Source organism: Sylvia atricapilla, chromosome 5 (assembly GCF_009819655.1).
Source record: "Sylvia atricapilla isolate bSylAtr1 chromosome 5, bSylAtr1.pri, whole genome shotgun sequence".
Taxonomy (NCBI): domain Eukaryota; kingdom Metazoa; phylum Chordata; class Aves; order Passeriformes; family Sylviidae; genus Sylvia; species Sylvia atricapilla.
In genome coordinates, this window is record NC_089144.1 from 52759175 (window position 1) to 52773466 (window position 14292).

Sequence of the window (14292 nt, forward strand, 5' to 3'; positions counted from 1 at the left end):
ACATATCCCGGCGGCAGCAGTGTCCCACTGCGGGGTACCGATACTCCCGGCTGGCGCTGCCGGGAGCGGGGTGGCTGAGGCGCAGGGCGCGGCCGGGAGGCTCCGGTGTGGCCGGTCCTGCGGGCCCCGTCACGGGCACCCAGGTGGGAGAGCGGGACACGGAAAGGAGGAACCGAGGCCCCTCGGGGAGAGCTGCAGGGCGCGGGTCCCGCTGTGGAACCGCCCGGGCAGGAATGCCAGAGCACGGCTGGGCCGAGGCAGAAAGGAGACAGGGAAAGGGTTCCAGCGCCACCGAGAAAAAGGAGTGAAAAAAGCGGCCGCGCAGTGCAGCGAGGAGAGAGAATAAACGAGAATAAACTGGCCATAAACCTCCACCGGTAGGAAAGAGGCTTCCTGGCTCCCAGGGGAAAGCTGTGTGACTAAAGGGGACTCTGAAATATCACAGAATGGCTTGGATTGGAAGGAGCCTTAAAGATACTTCATTCCAAACCACTGCCCTGGGCAGGGACACCTTCCACTATTCCCGGGTTGCTCCCAGCCCCACCCAACCTGGCCTGGGACACTTCCAGGGATGGGACATCCACAGCTTCTCTGGGCAGCCTCTGCCAGGGCCTCACCACCCTCACAGGGAAGAATTTCTTCTTAATACCCAATCTAAACTTATGGATGTATCAAAGGGGGAAAGTGGAATCTTTACAGGATGACTGTCAATGGCATAGAAGCCTTCAGAACAGAGTTTGAAAATTAAGGTCATTTAATGATCATGTAAAATGGGATAAAGTTTACTGTAAAGTACATAGGATGGGGATTTGCAATAAAACAGAAAGGTAGAATCTGAACACAGAGATAAAATCAGGCAGTTTGGCAAATTATTGGAGAGATGAGAAGTGTAGTTGAAAGCTATTCAATCAAAAGTAAATAAACCAAAGGTAATAAAATGCTATTGCATGTGAATTTTAAATATCCTACAACTATCAGTCTTTAGCCAACGTTTATAGAGCTTGCCACGTTTAAAACAAAAATCATGAAGCCATGGTAGTTAAGTTTAAAAACAAACTACAAAACACAGAACGACAACTCAGTCCAGAAAAGCACTGTGCCTTCTGCACATGAGGAAGAACATCACCAACTCAAGTTACAGCAGGTCTATCTGGCATGTCCACAGAGATCCTGGATTCCAGGGGAAGTTAACTGCGTAGGATTAAAAATCTGGAGAAGGAGCTCCGAAGACCTGTATTTGCATAGCTGGAGATGGCTCCCAGCCCATCAACAGATGCAGTTGTGAGCAGCAACAAGAACAAGCTGTGGTGTAACAGCATCAAAATAGAGAGCCACACCACTGAAACAGCAACAGGGGGTAGGGAATTCATCTTTGAAAACACACCAATAACATATTTAGCCTGCAGAGGAGCATAAGCAAATTTTGGGCACCAACAATGAAAAAGTGATGATAGTTCCTCGGATTTCTAGAAGCCAGCTTCAGCTAGAAAGTGGAAATGCTAAGAATGCTTTAAAAAAAATCCAGAGGGGAAAAAAAAAAAAAAAGACAAGAACAGCTGCAATGCTGTTTCTTGTCTGTGCAAGATGTGTACTGCAGGTCTCCTAACTGCACAGAACAGTCAGCAAACCCCGAGTTTCTGTACCCTGCTCTGCCTTTCCTCCTGCTAACAGGCTCTCCGCCGGGGGAGGCGTGGGGCTCCCTGGTGGGTGTTGCAGTCACTGCTCGAATCAAACACGAAGTGTGACGTTTCAAAAACAACCCACCCTTTGATTCAGCCCAGAAACGGCAGTAGCTGAAATAATTCCTCTGTCTCTAGTACCAACTGATGCCCTTCTGCAGTTCTGTGCTGTAGCAAGGGACAGAGTCAGAGAGGAATCGAATCATGACAAACCAAAAGTATATGAAGGACTTGGGTAAAAGACACCTTTCACAAGCGATGGATATGAGACAAAGGGGAGAAAAGTTATCACAAAGAACTTTATGTATGTAATGTAAATTGTCCTGATTGGATCCGCTGTGTGCTCAAGGTAATAATTTTATTTTTTTTTTCTCCTCTCCTTTTTTTCCCCCCAGGTCTCTCTGGGTTTCTTGAGGTATACGCACTCCAAGGATCCTTGTGTTTGGCACTGAAAGCGAGCGAGGTGATTCGACCTCCCACTTTCCACTCTCCTAAGCAGGGCGGTAGAGACGCCAGCTCATTAGGTAATTTGTGTATTCAAAGGGGGTCAGGGAAGGAAACCTCAGGATATTTCTATTGCCTGATGGAAATCACTTGGCATTTAAGCGAGCGCTCAGTACCAACGGGGTCACTACTGCAGCAGGAAGTCATCAAAGAAAAACGCGGTGATAATCTCCTGGTGTCCTGCTCTCAGGTTTTCAAACGAACAAAATTCTGCGTCCAGGCTCGGCCCTTGAGTGCTCTAATAAAGTCCTAATCAAGTGCAAGCAGCAGTGATTATTGCTCACTGAGCTTTCTCTGTACAAACCCACACAGCTTACCGAAGCTAGATTTCCTTTTTCTCCAAGGTTTTTTGACTTTTCAAACCTCTTGAAAGAGATCTGTCAGAGAACAGGTGATTCTACAACTTGCAAAAGCATCTAAATCATTTACATTTGAATGCCGTGATAAAAGCTCAAAGGAGGAGACTCCTGTTAGGAAATCCTTTGGAGAAAAAACACCATTCACTTTAGGCTTTGCGGGTGGTTGTTACTCTGTCGTTCACACAAAGAGTTTCTGATATGCTCAGTCTAGCTTGGTATGATCACCTTACAACGATGCTTTAAAGCTCAGACATTTGTGTTGAGGAATCAACAAAGTACAAAATAATAAATTTTTAAAAGCCAGTAGATAAAGCAGGAGAAGCCTGTTCACAGGCAAAGATTCCAAGCAGGACCATTAGTTCAAGGACAAACAACTTGTAGACACAGCAGAGCAAGGAGAAGAACTGAAGATTTTATTCTCTTACCTCAGGAACACCAGGGTGCAGGGCATTCACATTGACAGCAGGATCAGTAACAAGCACGCTCCAAATAAGTAGTTTCTTCTTTTCTTGATTCACAGCAATTTTGCTGTTTTGTGGGGTTTTCTTGGAGGACACCTAGGTGAGATCACCAGAAGATACGTGTAAGGTAGGTTTCTTGAGCTTTTCCCCTAAATTTGATTTGCATTATAGTACTATGATGTACAGTATGCAAACAAAACACTTCAAAACAGCAAGAAAGGCCTAAAAAGAAAAATTAAGTAGGCCTGAGGTACAGGAAGGGTGACCTCCAGTCTTACACTTGCTTGGATACCAGAAGAGATTCTGTAAAGCCGAGCGTTTGGTCCCTGAGCTCCCTTCTCCCACCCCTACCTCCCCATGCATGTCTTAAGCAGTGCAGGAAATTCCTGCTGCCTGCACCTCATGACTCACCTTGCTCACTCTTCTGCCTACTCAGCAGCCTCTGGAAACTGCACCCTTCCCTTCTTTCTGCCCCACCCTTCCCCATCCAAATTCAAGGTCTGGAGAAGAGGCTACCATCTCTCATTGCTTCAAGTGAGCAGCCAGCGCTGGATTCTCACCCTTCCCTTCAGACGGGGCTGAAATTGCCTCGTGATGCAATTCTGACCCCACCCTCTCCTGCAGCACCCAGTTAATTCTCCCTTTAAACTCAGCTTCCAAGCTCTTGACTTTTTAAAGCTGCCTTTAATCTTTGTCTGAACTGTCTGCTTAGAAACTATGACTGTAAGAAACTACAAGCCATGCTTAGGTTGGGCCAAGCAGAAGGCTGCAGGGAATGTATATTAGGAAAGGGTCCCTCTTCTTTCCCCTGGAGTGTTGAGCCCTCTCTGGGAATGTAACTGGCTTGGAAATACACTTTGCAGCAAAATGAATTCTTGATACTGCTTAGGACCTTCTTCCCCCTCTGCCCTGCCCCTGCTTTGTGTCACGCTGATTCGCTGCCTCTTCTCTGGTGCCAGCACAGCTGTCCCTGAAATTCCTGCCATGATCTAGACCAGGGAACTGCTTTTAGTGGTATAGGAGGGAAAAAAAAAAAATATAATGGCATTCTGTTCCTGTTAGGTCATGAAGCTTCAGAAAGCTCCGGACAGCTCAGTCAAATGTAACACTCTGGAGATGGGGAAAAGAGGAACAAAAAATGTTAAAAACTTGCTAAGGTGACAGAAGGGACCAGGAGTTACTTCAAGAATGGAAAACCCCATTCTGTCATTCTGGAGCTCATCCAAAAGAACATCCTGACATTCATTCTATTTGCATTTGTGGTAAACTCCTGCCAGCCCTGTGGAGATGAGGGCATCTCAGCTTTAAGCCATCTATAAACACAAACAGTGAGAGGAAGGCCATGTTCCATAGATATTCTGATGTAATTGAAAGGAATCAGATACCTTACAAGTAAATGAAACCTCTAAAATGCACACAAATTGATGCTCAATTTGTTGTCAAATTATACTGAAGGAAAACAGGAAATGCAAAATAATAAAGCCTGAAAATTTCTTGTCAGTGAAAGATAAAAAGCTGTGAGTTCAAGGCATTAGGAGGCCTTGTAATATGGTTCATTGATGTGCTTTACAGATTGCTGCAAAACCTGAAATCTAAGCACAGAATTTCAAGTAGGTATTCATTCAGCTATTCAGCTGTGATATCCTATTAGTTATTACGGATACCACTAAGAGTGAACTTGGAATTTGCTTCAGAAACAAAAGCTACTCGCAGTATATTTGCACTGGTATGGCTGAATATTAATCCTGCCACTGCATGTCTCTCAGTTTTTGTGACTTCCAGGGACTTGCATAAGTATATGCTAAAAATGCATTGTGCTTTTCTTTGAAACTATTGGGAAAGTTTTTCAAATGCCACATTGGGAAATTTAAATAACTGATGCCAAATAAACAGGTAAAACAGTAATATATGCAGGACTGTACGAGCAAATAGAGCCTTTTTGCTCTGTCATCAGTATTGTCAGTATTTTTATTTATGACTAAAAAACCTACATAAATTATCAGAAATACTTTCTTTTCCTCTCAAAGTATCCTAAACCTTCTTGTGTGCATTTTCTTTTTGGCACAGTTTTCTCATTTTCAGTAAAGGCAGCCAAAATTCTTAAGTCTAGGAAGAATCAACATCCTTAAATGCTGTAATTTAGATTCATTTTAGCCAGAGATGATTAAAATATTTGCTTCCAGATCATAGAGTCTTTGCATGCTGTTAATTTGGGGAATTGGTTTTCTCAGCATTCTTATGCAAAACAGAGCTGGATTTCAGCTTTAAATGAAGGTGTGTGCCTGAGCACATGTAGAGGGTTTGTCACTAGTACGTCCTTTTATTTTCTGCAAGTCACTAGCTGTAAAACCTCGCAGTAAAAAGCAGGGGAGCTCATCCCAACTGGACCATTTTGCACAAGCACACTAGGCAGTAAATCCCAGTTTTTGCCTAAAAATACAGATGTGAAGTCAGGAGCAGAGGCTTTTTTGCACACATGGAAATTCTTTTAAAAAACCATAAAAGCAATCAAGATCTTGCATGTTGCAAAACCGGTGTGTAACCATTACAACCAAACAGAAATGCATAATTAATTGAATGCTAATTAAATACAAATCACAGCTTGGAAGGAGTACAAGTTTACAACAGCTTTTCTGTGTTCTAGGATTACTTTAAAACTCCCCTTCTTCAGCTTGTGGTAACTCCCCTTCTTCAATTTGTGGTGGTAAACAGAATTTGGGTTTTCCATAGAACGGTTTTAGATTTCTTTAGATTAATGTTTCATAAGATCTAAACGAAAATCCCCTTGCAGAAATCAAGTTATAAATTTTTTGTGCTTTTTTTTTTTTCTCTTTTCTTGAAAGAATCTCCTCTGCTTCCAAGATCAAGCTCTTTGTGAGCACACGTCCTTCCAAACAAAGTTCTCAGCTTCCCAGAACAGGCTGTGGACCCTGAAGATAATGAAGGGAGTGAAGCATGTCAGATGAGGAGAGGCTGAGAAAGCTGGGACTATTCAGCTCCAAAAAGTGAAGGCTCAGGGGGATCTTATCAAGGTATAAACATCTGAGAGGGGAATTAAAGAAGATGGAGCCAGACTTAGTGGTATCTGGTAAGGCCAAGGGTCACTGGTCACAAACTGAGATGCAGAATATGAATCCTATTTAAACATACGAAGCAGCTTTTTCGCTTTCAAGCAGTGGAAAAGATTGCCTAGAGAGGTTGTGGCATTGCTGTTTGTGAAGTTATTTAAACCACATCTGGACATTGTCCTAAGCAGACTCTTCCAGCTGTCACTGCTTGGAGCAGGGGGCTTGGACTCCATGATCTCCTGAGGTGCCTTCCAACCTTAACTTCTCTGTGATTCTTTAAAATTGAGATATTATTCCCATGTTACACAGAGACACAGGCTTTGCTAAATCTGCAAAGCCAGTAAGCATTTTTCTGGGTTCCCAAATATCATCATATATACCCTGGCTTTGCCCCAGCCTGACGTGGGGATGAAAATTATATTCACACCACTCTGGATTGCAGCTTTGTAAAGATGGGAAGGGAGTCCTGGTTGGGAGCCACAACAGCTGAGTTGAGCTGTGTGGCTGGGACCAAGCCCTGAGTCCCTGGATGCAGCCTGAAAGACTGATGGCTCCATTCAGAATTCCCACGATAGCAATTCCCACAGATGACAAATTTAGGGTCCTGCTACATCCCGTGAGATTAGAGATGACAAGCAAGTGAGATTACATGTTTTCCATGATCGCTAGATCTTGGCAGGCTGGAGACTTAAAGCAGAGAGGTTATCCTTAAGAGAGGCATTTATCACACACTCTGGCCAGCCTTGGGCAGGATACTGTCTTGGAGAAGGTGTCAAAGTCCAGATTTCCCAAAACCTTAGCAGCTAGACAATTCATCTTCTCTTCCCACCGCTCTGCTTATGTTACAAGAAAAATCCAGGTCATGGGAAGTTTATCAAACAGCTAGAGATACACAGAATTAGTTTTTTTAAATAGAATTTATTATTCGATAGGCTTAAGCACAAGCAAACACATGAATTTCAGAAAAGTGCATCCAAAGACGTGAATTGCCATTATTAGGGCATTCGCTGAACACAGAAGTTGTACTCAAATTAATCAAAACTAATTTAACAATTACAAAACCAGCAGGATGACTTCATTGCCGTCTGCCACTAATGACAAATGTTTATTACAGATAGTGTATTTGTCATCTGAGCTATTAAAACACCGTTTGCTATTCATAACTCCTCAAACCTCTCCTGTAAAATGAAGGATCCATCATGTTCATGGAAAACAAGCCAAGCTTGTAGAAGTACAGCACCCCTCCCTATTCTCAATCAATCAAATCAGAGAGAGAGAGGGGGAGACTGATGAGAACAACCTACTTTTCTGTGCGTGGCATTCACTGAATGTGAAAAGGGGTTTCAGCAGGACCGAGAAAGTAGCTGTTGTCATGACAGCACTGGGAAGCCCAGGGACTGAAAAGATCTTCATCAGCTCACTGCAGCAATTCTGTGCCAAAGGAACTGTGCTGCCTGTCTGCATGCTGACAACAGAGTCAGGGGAATGCCTGCTTGTCAAACCTCTGTGTTTTTACTCTGCAAACTTCCCCACTCCTGGCCTCTGAAGCTGGAATATAGTTGCAATCTGGCAAAAATGGATCTCTCCTGTCCCCTTCCTTCCCCTTCAAGTACTCCTCTCCGTTTCTCTCTCTGGTGTAACAAGGGCAGCACCCAGCCTTCTTGCACTCCCTTTTGGCAGAAAAATGCCATGCTGAAGGCAGCAGTAGCCTGTAAAAAAACCTAGTCAAATACCATCCCCTTCTGCAGTCCAGCTTCATCGATGGATGTAATGACTGCCACTCCTGCATCCTCAGTGTGAGGATGGATGCTCTAGTGTTTGCCTGGCAGCTCTGGGGCAAGAGGCTGAGCATTTCTGGGGCAGGATCTGCTCCTTGGGATCCTTGACAAGGGTGGAATGTTAGCTGGTCAGCTCTGGCCACACCAACCCAAGCCAATGCATTGCCTTTCACACTGAGTTAGGCAACCTGGTGTCTGCGCTCACTGGAATCACCACAGGCACCAGTTTTGGGAGAACTATGAGACTGTTCCATTCCCAGTGAAGTTTTCTTTTACAGAAGTGACTAAAAATGGTTGCTGCATAGGTGAGATCCTCAAAATTTAGACAAGGAAAGAGAAAGTCAGGTCTTTTTGGCTGTGCACATACTGATCGAGTTCTGGTGCTGTTTATCTGAAGGAGTAGGAAATGAGAACATTTGGAAACCTGCCTATGCCCCCACTGGTTATCACTGAAGGAATGAAAACTGAGACTGAGTGCTTGGCACCCAACCTTGCAACAGCCACCTTTACGGCAAACGAAATGATCAGAGATATGTGCTCTCAGAGGAATTTTACAGGCTTTGTCTGAAACTTTGGTGTCTCTGGTATTGATTGCAGAATTCACATTGACCTCAGTGAGAACAGACTATCAAACTCAGCCTCAGAGCTGGGGAACTAAGGAGTTTTGAGGAACTCGCAGCAAATCGTGATGTTACTGATGGCTGCTAGGAAGTGGGGACTTGTCCCCTACTGCAGGAGAGCCTAAGTTGCACTGTATTCAGAAGTGCACCTTCCATCAGTCAGAATTTCACTAGTTCAGAGGTCCAGTCTCTCAGGAAGCCTGGAATACGTGACAGAATTAGGAGATGTAGATCCTAAATCAGCTCAATGCCCTGATGATGTGCCCTGTGGATGCACTGCATGTCCTCTAATAGGCAAAGCAGCGATTCCCCTCTCCTGAATTCTATTCCCAGCTCAGTTGCTTCCAGACTCTCCAAACAGCTGACTGCACAGGGGTGGGCAAAGCATTTTAGCATGTTGTTATGCAGAAATTTATGCATGGTTAGGATATGCTTAAGAGAGTCTCTTTCCCAACTGCTCTGAGGGCTAGTTGTTTGTCTTTGAAGCCTTCCAGTGAAAGCTGCTGTTAAACCCACACATGGAGTGTTCTCAACATTTAATGACATAATGCTTTTGAGTCTAGTCAGTCTTTTAAAACTGGGGGAGCTTTTTCAGTCAAGGTAAACATTATGTGCTTGATGATTTTTGCCTAGTGACACATGCAAATTGTATTAAAAAACCCCCAAATACTATGCAATATTTTTCTAGGCAGATCAGTGCCCCAAAACCTCATATAATACTGAAATTACAGTAGGAAAAGGGGCACTATATTTTCTTGGCAAGCAGTTGCAATAGAGGCATCCTGTCAGCAGCAGTTTGGCTTTATATTGCATTTAACTGGATAATTTATCAGAACCATCATCTTTGCAGTTGAATTTCTGTCTGAGTTTGGCAATGCCTAGCATTTGCTTCATCTCAGTGAAAAGTGGATTTGGCTCTTTAAAGCCTGGAAAATACAGGAAACTTCTCAGAGCAAGGTAAAAATAGCTGATTTTAAATGTGGTGAAACTTCCAGCCCATGCCTACACGTCTTCACATAAAACTTGGGCCTCTTAAATTGAGGAAGCTATTTGATTTAGGTTGTGCTAGTGCATAAGAGGTACAACAAAGAGGGATGTATTACAGAAGTGTAACCCAGGCACTGAAAGCTTGAAGATATCAGCTCTGTAGAGAGCAATGACCTACTTCTGCCTTGTTTCTTCCAAGGAAAATCCTTTGGCACCACTTCAGGCCATGGTTTCTGTTCTCCCTGCTACCTTGAGGACCTAATCTTAGACAAAAGTGCCTCAGACACATCCCAGTTTCTCAAGCCCAAGTTTCATGTAGAGAGGAAGCAAAGCAGCCAATTTAAAATGGGACTTTACAGAAAAAAAAAACCCAAGTATTTTCCTCACCATCCTCAATAAAACATAAAGTGCTGGGCCATTGTCTGGGAACCACTTGTGTTTCAGTGTTTTTATAACAGTACATATTTTGGAGGTCTTTTGCATATTAATACAGTCAGATTTTGGGACTTTCTTATATTGCATTAAGTGACCTCAGTCCATCACCTGCACTGCTCTGTGGTAACTCCTTTTGGCATATTGATGCACATTCATTTCCATTACATGCAGCATATTCTCATCAGCTTATATTCTACAGTAAAACCTCAACAACTCAGTTTACATCATGCTTAACAAAGTATGACAAAATAAATGCTGGTTTAAAAGCCATATAAATATTGAAACACGAAGCATTTGAAAGTTCCTCCCCACCCCCCTTATCTAATTGTACTATTAATAAGCAACATGCAGAATTTCATCTATGTAGGAACCACAAGAGATCAGATTCTCACACGAATTCTCTCCTGTATCATAATGTTTGCAGTGTGAGCGTGTTTAACTTTAGATCATGCAATCTGTCCACCTGAAACCAAAGAGGCTGTTCCCATCTGGGCTCGGATCTGCTGCATCAACACAAATTCTGTTGCCCTGGTTATGTGCAACTGCAGGTTAGGCCAAGAACACATTTTCTCTGTTTTGTAGTAATTTGTCTTGCAGTTCCAGTGTAATATGATTGTCCCCTATTTATCTTTAATTGCTGCTGTGCGCCATTAAGCAGCAATATCACGATACTTAAAAGTCACTTTGTCTTCCCATTTGGTGAAGCGACCCCATTTTATGGGCAAAGGAAGGCTCTGAGACATGGCTGCAACCTTGCAAAGAAACCTGTTTATGCAAAGTCCTATCAAGAACTTCTTTCATTTAGGTTAAAGGATCAAGTCCTTAACATTTGAAAATACACAATAAACACACAACACTGCATCATTGAGTAGGAAGGTTAATAAAAATACAGCCTGGCATTAACATTAAAAAGGCTCTAAATTTTTTCTTCACAGGTAATTAGTTCACACAATGAAATAATCTCCCTTCTTATCCTGGAAACACATGCATAAAACAGCTCAGATAACATCATTTACATACAGGCTGCTGCATCCGCATGTTAATGGCTGGCAGTGAAAAGTTCAGACAAGTTTGTAATCCCCGATTTCCTGCGCGTGCTCAGCACCCAGATTCCCAGGAGGAAGAGAAAGGGATACTAAATATTACTGGGATGACAGCTCAGCTGCAGCCCGCCACATCTGGCCGGCCGGCATAGTTACAGAGTTTCTCAGACCTCGGGGTCTTTGACAGTCCTGGACTTTTTTTTTTTTTTTTTTTTTTTTTAACTCATCTTGGTATTTGTTCCTTTTGTCAGTCACTCCTGGCCATGGCCATCACCCTAAGCCTATTGTGCTGCCGCCGCTCGCTTTGTCCGCGCTGCTCCATCGCGTGGTATTGGGAGCAATCTGCATTCCCATTTAAAGCACTATCATGTCACCCATCAGCGATCGCTGGCTTTCATCCCTTAAAACTCCCATACAATGGCAACCACGCCGTGAGGACAAAGGGCCGGGCAGAGGGGGAAAAGGAGGGAAGCTGCAGCGGGAAAGCAGCGGCAGCAGCAGCAGCTGCAGCCGGGCTAACTTTGTTCTCCCGGGCGAGCACTTGAACTTGCACTGATAACATCCGTGCCCTTCATCTCCCGCTTCCCCTCCTAGCACAGTTTTTCTGCCCAGGGCAGGCACTGGAAGGGAGCTTGGCTGTTTGTGCGTCAAGGCCAGCAGGTAACAGCGGTGTTTCTCCAGCCCCAGCCAGGGCGCCCGTGCCCACCGCCAGCAGCAGGAGAAAGGGAGGGAAAACTGCGGGACTGGGGAGGGAAAACCTCCTCCGGCAGGGATCTGATGGCCAGCAGCACTTTCCAAACACGAATCCAGCTTGCTGGGCATCCTTCAAATCTACTCTAGCAGCTGTTGGAGGAGACCATCCATTTAAGTGACTAGGAACCCGGTTTGCCGCATTCAAAGATGCGGTTACAGCACCCAAGGGTTTGGGAATTGCCTGGAGAGTCTGCAGTGCCAAAGCTTTAAGTAGGATTGACTCCCGTACATTCTCATCCTCGGAACAGTTTGGAGTCATCAGCTGTAGAGCGCTAAGACTTCACATACCGCCTATGATTTACTGCCTGAAAATGTTGTAAAAGTCAGGGATTGCGTTTGCAGGTGGAATAACTGCAGTGCTGCAGCCAGCCAGGGGAGCATGGATGGGAACCCGTGTGGAGCACTTCTGTGATACAGGCATGGCTCAAAGCCAGGCTTTAGAGTCCCACCTTTTATAAACATGACCCAGCTGTGCTCCTTGGGGTCCACAAGATTTTAATGAGGCAAAATTGATCAAAATGTCACGACCTCTGCTCTCTCTTGTCCTAAAATCTGGATGATGGAAATGAAGTGGAGCTTAGCTAGGTTCTATTTAGCTGATCACACAGAATGGAATAGCTTCAAGATCATGAAATATTAGTTTTAAAATAAAAAGCTGTGAGGTCAGAGTAGTTATCCCCTCCCAAACAGCTTATATAAGCAGGTGTGGTTTTTTCCCAGTTTTGTGGTCCATGAGTATTTACCAATTCCTCTTCACTAAGGCAATCTCCTAAATGGCTGAGGCTGGTTGGTTAATTTGTAGCTGCTGCCTTGTAAATAGTGGTCAGGATGTCACACATTATCCAGGCACTTTGTCTTCATTAAAAATATTTATTATTTGTAGGCACAATATACCTTATTTGGAAGCAGTGGTTCCAAAATACTATGAGTCTGTTGGCACAGGCTAAGAAAACAGCCAGGAATGTTATTCAAAGGTGATTTTGGTTTCCAGGCAATTTCCCTGCTCACAAAAATGACACCTTCAGCTAGACCCAGCTTCTACAAGCTGGCTTCTCCTTGCAGTACCAGCCCTTGTATGTGCGAACTCTCTGAGACATTCTCCAGATAGCCAAAAATCAAACACAAAATAGCATCAGGAAACATTCATCAGAAAGGTCGGCTTTTCCCCCCCCCTCTGTCTAGATGTGACCATTTCAGTTTATAAAAAGAGTAAACCCAATAGCCATCAACAGCTGTTTCCTAGACTGGTGGAAGAACATACTAAAGAAAAAACAATTAAAAAATCATTCCTCTTTAAAGCTAAAACATCTGAAACAGCCTCCATGTTCTTGCTGACTTGGGAATTTACCAAGAAGAAAGTAGCACAGTATGAAGCACTCAACTACATGTGTAATCAGTGTCAAGACTCACCAGAAATCCATATTGTAAAAAGGCGATTTATGAGTTGAGTTGCTGAATTTTGCAATCTTTTTCCCCCCTCAATTGCTTTGAAATGTACTGTCAATTAATGACAATTTTCTCAAATAAATTCTTATGTATTTGTTTGTACCTACTAATTATTTTATTTCTAGTAAGGTGACTATTATTTAGGATTTTTTTTCCTAAATAGTTGCTGAAAATAAAGGAGTTTCACATGCAAGTTACTTGGAAATGTTTGGTGTCTCTCATGATATGCTTTGACTTAATCTTTCACGATGATAAGCACCTGCAGATTTTCGCCACTCCAAGCAAGAAGCTGATTGCCTGGATTCAGCTGCTCATGTTAAGACAGACAGCTGGGGTGTGGATAAGGCAGTTTTTCTCCACATAAAGAATGCAGAATATTTAACATGTTGGGCTGTAATGGATTTAAAGATGCAGAAGAGAGTTCAGTACAGTACCAGTCACTTCACTGTGACACAGACCAGATAACAACAAATGAGGATGAAGCATTTTCCTGAAATTTTTCATTGACCAGATTTCAAGGCTGTAAGTAAATCTTCCTTGTTCTACATATAAAGTTGAACGTACAATCTGCTCTTTTTTTAACTCATTTCACCTTCAAAAGAGCAAGAGGGTGTTTCCATTTTTAGTCTAAAATACTTTGAAGTATTCCTGTTCCATAGAACAGGGATCTGGATAGAATTTGACAAAAAGAAGAAAAAAATTAATTCCTTATTTTCTTTTTGGTTTCAGTAATAAAGAAGTTAATGATCTCACATCTGCTTCTGTCCAGATACACTCTACAGCAGCCCACTGAAAACAGCACCATTTGCTTTTAGTTTTACTTTTATCCCAAACAGAACCTAATCCAGCCTAAATAAGTGTTCTTACACACATCCCAAACCAAACTGCCACATGAGGCAACAAGCAACCTCTGTGCTGATGTCACTTACCCAGAGCTGCAATGAAGAGTTGCTTGCAGTTTCACCACAGCAGCCATATAATATTTAGACGGACCTTAAAATAATTTTCTTTGGCATACTACAGAATGAAGAAACACCACCAACCACCCCCCCAAAATCTTCATTCCATAAGTAACATTTGACTGCTGACACATCTGGAACAGCTGAGTAACAAGTTGTGCGTGTCAAGTTCAGAGAGCAGCTGCTTTTAGCCTTCATTT